This window comes from Tupaia chinensis, unplaced genomic scaffold (genome assembly GCF_000334495.1).
Source record: "Tupaia chinensis unplaced genomic scaffold, TupChi_1.0 Scaffold146807_1, whole genome shotgun sequence".
NCBI lineage: Eukaryota > Metazoa > Chordata > Mammalia > Scandentia > Tupaiidae > Tupaia > Tupaia belangeri.
The window spans coordinates 118,169-126,130 of NW_006206661.1; positions in this window are offsets into that span (position 1 = coordinate 118,169).

A 7,962-nucleotide genomic window follows, 5' to 3' on the forward strand; every position below is an offset into this window, starting at 1 on the left:
TAAAAATGAAGAAAACAGTAACAATAAGTGGCCATCCTACTTGAAAGGTGATTCCCCCCCCCTTGTTTTTTTTGGATACATATTTGTTATAGGGCACATGTACTCACCAGAAAGACAGAGAGAGACAGAGAGGCAGAAAGCAAGAAATCACCCCCCAGAAGGAATGGCCATGCCGCAATCCCTTCTCCTCCATTCTCTTCTTGGGATCTTGGGCATGCGTGCACATGTGCCCCGTGTGAGTTAAAGCTACCGGGTCTGGGACTTGAACCACAGTCGACTACATGGGAGTCCATCGACATAGCCATTATACTAACTGCTGGTCCCAAGATGATTTTTTCAGATTCTGTCTCTCTCTGGTGAGCACATGTGCTCTATGGGGGAGTGCCTGACTAGATTAACAATGCTATGAATCTGGACAGTTGCCCAGCTAATTTGGAGTCTTTAACTAAAATAACAGAACCTTCAGCCAATCCATTAAATAAGGTAGAATTTAAGAGGTTAACATTTTGATAAGTTTAATAGCTTGCCTCTGTCTAGAATACCATTTAAAGTTTTCTCTCAACCATTCAAAATAATCAATGATTGATCCATCTAGCCTTTGTTTCTATTGTTGAAATTTACTTCAATATTCCTTGGAAATAGTTATAGTATAGCTGCAACAAGAACTTTTCTTAAGAGGCAGACTTGTTTTCATTCTCCTGGGTTTTCAATTAAAATCTATACCATGGTTTCAATAAACAATTTCCCCCATTCTGGGGCACTCTCTTGAAACTAACTTGAGTCAGCTGATAAAGGTCTCAATATCTAGACTCACAGGTTTGTTTATACATTTAAATCAAATTCCTTAGAAACATATATGGGGACCTCAGTTAGGTCTGAAAAATCATTTCTACATCACTTTTGGTTCATAGGTTATATACTAAGGCTAGTATTGCTCTGTGACAGGCTTTACATGAGAGGGTGGCCAAACTAGGGTGGTTAGAGGATAGCACTGGAGTCTATTGTATTATCTTCTGTTGGGGTGGAGATGGAGATGAAAGAGCAGAGTTCAGAAGAGCATGAAGAGGTACAAGAGAGGTAGTGGAAGAATGGTTGGAGTAGAATAGGTCTCTGAACTTTTAATTCCAAAATGGATTCTGGTAACTTGTTATTTACCTCCTTAAAAAAAGGTGGATCTACTGTATCCGAGGTAACTTCTAGACATCAATGAAAGTAATTTTTTTTTCCAATTTGCCTGGCTCTATAACCAGCTTTTTCCAGTTATACATATGAACATGCCATTTAGAAATTTCAAAGGACTCCCATTTTTGCCAATGAAGACTGGGGTTACTGCAGGTTTTGTGGGCCCATTCCTAAGTACTTGCAAGGTGGTGCAAGAAAGGCCTCACACACAAAACCAGGTGATGTTTCCAAGAGGGTTGTCCCTTACAGGAAACTGCTTAAGATGATTGATTTCTCACAACTTAAAAGCTTTTTCTAAGGTGACCAAAAATGCGGGAAGTCTATTGTTATTGCTCAAGGTTTTAACCTTGAGTATGTTCAGTCCTATCTGTGTCTGAAAATTATAGACACTAGGTGGCAGTAGAATGCTTAGAATACCAAGTCATAGCTCTCTTGAGTATCTTTCTGGCTGAGCAAAAGTTTTCTAAAATATTCTAAAGAATTTCTTTAAGACAGCTTCATATCATGAGAGAAACCTCTCAGGCAATTTTAAATGGTTTTTAGTATCCTAGGGACAAATTTCAGGACAGGGAGAGGAACTGACTTAACTTTTATGTGGAGATATTACATTACAGGTCTCTAAAATTTCAAAACTAAAATTTTTGTTTATTATTAAAACATGCTGAAGTTTTCTTGTAATGCACATGCTAGGCCTCTAGTCCAATGAAAATGATGTACCAGTGAAGCATGATTTGGTCTCTCGGGGAAAGTGGACAAGATTACAAAATATGTTGGGATAAAATTTGTTCTGGCAACAACTTGACATATTCTTGTTATGGGCCTTTCATAGAAGCTTTAAAAGCCTTTTCAAAAGTGAACAGATTTAGGGAACCAGCAGTTAGCGTAATGGCTATGTCGCTGGATTCCCACGTAGTCGACCGCGGTTCGCGTCCCGGACCCGATGGCTTAAAACTCACGCCAGGCGCGTGTGCGTGCATGCCCAAGATCCCGAGAGGAGAATGGAGGAGAAGGGATTGTGGTGTGATCATCGCCCCTGGGGGGTGATTTCTCGCTTTCTGTCTCTATGTCTCTCTCTGTCTGTCTGGCGAGCGCACGCACCCTATAGCGAAAACCTCTCAAAAAAAATAAAATAAAATAAAAGTGAACAGATTTAGAAGATGGAAAGTCTATCAGGTCAATGTGTACCCTGAGAAGATGGTGGGGGTGACGATGGGGAAATGACAGGACAATAGTCATTGTCTGAGGCACATGCTCTCTTTCTAGGAACATTCCATTTTTTCTGGGAACATTCTGCTAATACTAAGACATCAGTATTTTCTTCTGCTTTAGCACAGATGGGCCATAATTGATTCAGGTCTTAACCTGTTACTGGAATAACATTGCTCATTATTTTGTCACTGTATGTATCACTTCAACAAGCACCATAGATTATATATCTTTATATGCTGGTGTTATTAATTATTTTAAAATTTATTTTAATGAAATATATACTACATATAATTGATCATCTTTCCTCTCAAGGTTCTAGGACCATCACCACCATCCATCTTCATGATTCATTTCATCTTGTAAAACTAAACAATCAACAACTATTACACTGTTATTATACGATAATGTGAAATCTTTCCAGTCCTCCCTCCTAACCCAGCCTCTGGCAAACCATCAGTCTTTCTGTACTTATTATTACTACTCTGGACATCCCATGACCATTTTTACTGTGAAAAATGGTCCAAAAAAGTTTGAAATCTATTTAAAGAAATTGATTAAAAGACATTGGTTAAAGTGGGGTACTTTGTTTTGGACCATCATCATAAGCTTATGGTCCACAGAAATGGGAGTTTCAGTGGGGAAGAGAAGTTGGGCTCAACTTCAAATACAGTACAGGCAGTGGAAATGAGCAGCTGAGAAGAAGTGTAGTGACTATCAGATGGAAAATGACTAAAGACACATCAGGAATATGAGAGATTCTGGTGAAATTGAAATAATAGGATTCATGCTGGAGATGTAGAGTGATTAGACATCACCCAGGAGGTGGTGGATGATAAAAAACCTAATCACTAATTTAAAATGATCTGATATTTAGTGTGGGGCTTCTTTCTAACCTACTTTAGCAGGGTTATTTGCTCAAAAGGGATTTTACAAGGAAGTATGAAGATAAAACTAAAAGACTGAGAGGCCTGACTAAAGTTTGATCAAGGCAAAACTCTGGCACATTTTAACCATGTCCAAGTATATGCAATTTAGTACTGTTCAATACATTCATATTCTAGTGAAACCACTCCAGTCAGTTTTACAAGATGAAAAGAGTCATACAGATAGCAGTAATGTTTGCTAGACAATGTAAGTAAACACAGTAAGTCTGGTCATCTCACTTTTCACATTGTAGCTCATAGTGACTTCCACCAGCCTGTTCTTGTCAACACTGAGCAGTGTTTGGTCTTTCTACCAGGGTCATGATGTTGGGGAAACCAAAACCCATACCAGCCCAATACCAATTCACCTTGGTTTGCATTTCTGGACCAGTGGGTGTTCTGACTCAGAATTTCTTGGCTAATGCTGGTCACAAAAGCTATGATCAACATCCAAAGAGGATCTTGGAAATTGTATAATCAACCAGGACTATGTTGTTCCTCAACATGCCCAGAACCTTCACATGCCACCTCTCCAACCTAGATCAGTTTCACTCTCAAAGTAAACTTGGATATTTCACCAGAGGTACACTTGCAGAGACCTCTCAGTATATGAGTAGTTCCCAGGCTCTGAAATGACTTAGAATTTTTTGTTTTGTTTTACTTGTTAGGCCTTTATAGTACATTTTATTTATTTTTAAATTTTTAATTTTAATTTATTTTATACATTTAATCACTATACATCCCTTAGCTTGTAAGTTGAATTGATCCAAAATGAATATACTTCCCACCAGAGCAGTTGAAGATACAAAACACATTATCATCAACACATTATAATCGATTTATATATCCAAAAAATGCCTGCCTATTTTCCTCCTTAACTTCTTTCCTTATACTGTCCCCTTTCTCCTTGTCCTCTTCCCACATTGTCTCTAGTACCTATAACCATTTTCCATGCTTATATGGGCTCTAATCTTTCAGTTTCCACTACACTTTGAAACACTTTTTCTGATACTTTGCTTGCCATGGCCAGAAGTGGAAACTAGAAACATTCATATACTTATTTTTATTTTTGCCAAAATCAGTCGTTATATTTTGTTGCATCTTTAAACATCATACATGGATCATAGAAATAAACTATTGCTAGGGCCAGCAGATGGTGTAATAGTTATGCCACTGGCCTCCCACATATTTGAATGCAGTTCAAGTCTCAGACTCAGAGACTTAAAACTCAAGCCAGTGTTTGTACATGAGTCCCCAAGATTCTGAGGGGAGAATGGAGAAGAAGGGTGGTGTGGCTATCCCCCCAAAGGGTGATTTTGTGATTTCTTTCACTCTGTCTCTCTGTCTCTTCTCTTAAGAGAGCAAATATGCCCTAAAGCAAAAATTGCTCTTAAAAAAAATAACTTCCCAAAATATGCATGTTACTTCTGGAGTTGGGAAACTCTTAGATCTTATTCATCAGGCTTCTGAAATGTTCTCTTTTTGCAGACAGATACCATGCCCAAACTTCCTGATATCCTTAATTTAACTACTGTGGCTTGCTGAATCAAAGCTGAATTTGAAAAAAAGGCTCAATGTTGTTACCTTCAGAGATCAATTCATATTTCTGAATATTTCAAGGATTTTTAGCACAGCTTAAATACTGAGGATTTTATCCCATTTGAGTTTACTGATGTATAGTAAGCTTTTAATTCTAATAAAAAGATTTCTTCATTTTTCACACTCATTTGATTCTGATCTGAGAACTATTTGATCCACAGTAAGTTGTGGCTTCTTCAAGAAGGTTTTACAACAGTTCCCACATATACAAGGTTTCTCTTCCTTGTGAGTGCTCTAATGTAAAACATGGAATGACTACTCTAAAAACATTTTCTTTTTTTGAGACGTTTTTGCTATAGGGCACATGCACTAACCAGAAAGACAGAAGGACAGAGAAACAGAAAGCAAGAAATCACCCCCAAGGGAGGATGGCCACACTGCAATCCTTTTCTCCTCCTTTCTCCCCTTGGGATCTTGGGCATGCACGCACACACACCCGGTGTGAGTTTAAGCCACAGGGTGCGGGACTCGAACCACAGTCAATCACGTGGGAGTCTAGCGACATAGCCATTACACTAATCGCTGGTCCCTCTGAAAACATTTTCTACACCATTGGCATTTATAGAACTTACTCCTGGGTTCTCTGATATATAGTAAGAACTGACATGTTAGATGGAAAATTTTCTATTGGTACACTGACATTCACAGGCTTTTTATTTTGTGAATTCTTTGATGTTCATTGAGGGCTGACTTATAAATGACTTTCTATACTCCCTGCATTCATGAAGTTTTTCTCCAGTGTGACTTTTCAGATGCTTACTAAATATAGTTTCTCTGAGAAATAAAATTCTATATTCTTCATATTCATAAGGTTTCACTTCTATGGGAGTCCTCTGATGTACAATGAGCCCTGCCTTCCAGTAGTAAAATGTTGCCTACATTGTTTCTTTCCAGTGTGAGTACTAAGATGTAAAGTAACATGTGACTTTTGGAAAAAAATATTACATTGTTCACAATCATAGGGTTTCTCTCATGTGTTGAGTTCTCTGATGTACAGTGAGTACAGACTTCCAGGAGTATATTTTCCTACAATGCTCACATTCATAGGGCTTCTCTCCTGTGTGAGTTTTCTGATGCTTGGTGAGATGTGACTTCTGGGAGAACAATTTATTACATTGTTCACATTCATAGAGTTTTTCTACTGTGTGCATTCTCCAATGCCTAGTGAGATGTGACTTGAAGGACAACACTTTCCTACATTGTTCACATTCATAGGGCTTCTCTTCTGTGTGAGTACTCTGATGCTCTTTGAGGTGTGCCTCCTGGGAGAACTTTCTTCTACCTTGTTAACATTCTTAAGGCTTCTCTCCTGTGAGTTCTCTGATGCTTAGTGAGATGTGAGTTCTGGGAGAACATTTTCCTACATTGTTCAGATTCATAGGGCTTCTCTCCTGTGTGAGTTCTCTTACATACAGTGAGGTTCCCCTTGCTGGAGAATGTTTTCCCACATTGTTCGCATTCATAGGGTTTTTCTCCTGTGTGAGTTCTCTGATGTGCAGTGAGCCATGACTTCCAGGAGAATGTTTTCCCACATTGTTCACATTCATAGGGTTTATTTCCTGTATTTGTTTTCCCATATCTATCCAGACTGACTTGGGACTGAAAGATTTTCCACATTTTCCACATTCATGGGATTTATCTACAGTGTGAGTTGTCTGATGAACAGGTAAGTGTGACTTCTTGTAGAACATTTTTCCATATAGTTTATTTTCATAGAACTTCTTTCCTATGTGACTCCTCTGATATACAGTGAGGTCTGAATTCTGGGAAAATGTTTTCTTATGTTGTTTACATTCATAGGGCTTCTCTCCTGTATAAGTTTTCACATGGTCAGTAAGGGGTGTGTGTGGGAGGCTGTGCACCGGCGAGTCTGCCAAGCAAACAATTACCATGATTAGTTCCCTTCAAAAAACCTGACCTTCAAAACCTTACTCTGATTGGCCACTAGAATCCCTCAAATTTGCATATCCGGCACCTCATGATTGGTCCAAAAGCAACCAGTCATGGCCCACTGTTTACAACCAATCACGGCCCACCGTTTACAACCAATCACGGCCCACCGTTTACAACCCACCAGAGTGTATATAACCACAATGCCTGGCCCACAGTAACCAGACGACCAGGAAGATGAAGACGACCAGGAAGACGACAATGACCAGGAAGATGACGACTGAAGAGCCTGAAGAGCTGAAACACCGCGCAGTCTCCAGACGACCCTGAAGATCCTGAAGAGCTGACACTGCATCGTCTCCAGATGGCCTGGGAGACCCTGAAGAGCTGTAATACTACATTGTCTCCAGATGACCCTGAAGAGCTGTGACACTGTGTTGTCTACTGTGAGCAGCACAGAGACGATGCAACCCTTAAGAGCTGTGACACTGCGTCATCTCCGTGCTGCTCACAGTAGATGACGCGACCCTTAAGAGCTGTGACACTGTGTCATCTCTGTGCTGTACCATGCTGCCCACAATAAACGGACGACACTGTCGTCTCCGTGCTGTAACACTAAGCCACTTGTCCCGGCTCTCACTCCTTCACTCAGGAAACCTGTTCAGCTGTCCCCCTGGGTCAGGACACCTGGCACCCGAACAGTGACGGCACTGTGGCGCCTGAACAGGGACAGGTCACCTGGCGCCCAAACAGGGACCTGAGTACGAAGGATCCAGTGAAGAGCACCTGAGGAGGGGATGGCAGAGAATCATCCAAGGAGGGGATGGCAGAGAATTGTCCCGAGATAGGATGGCAGAGAATTGTCCGGGAAGGAGATGGCAGAGAATCATCCCGAGTAAGGCCACAGAGGACGGCAGAGAATTGTCCCGGTGAGTAACAAAGATCACTTACTTATAAGTAATAAGGGGACAAGAAATAATGGTAATAATGGGACAAGAGCTTAGTCAGCACGAAAAAGAGCTTAGTCAGCACGAACTATTCATTAAGGGCTTAAAAGAAGCCCGTGCCACTATGGTCGATCTAACCAAGGATTCTAAAATTGAAAAGGAACAGGGAGAGGATCTTATTTCCCTAGATAGTGAGGGAGAAGTTAAAAGCC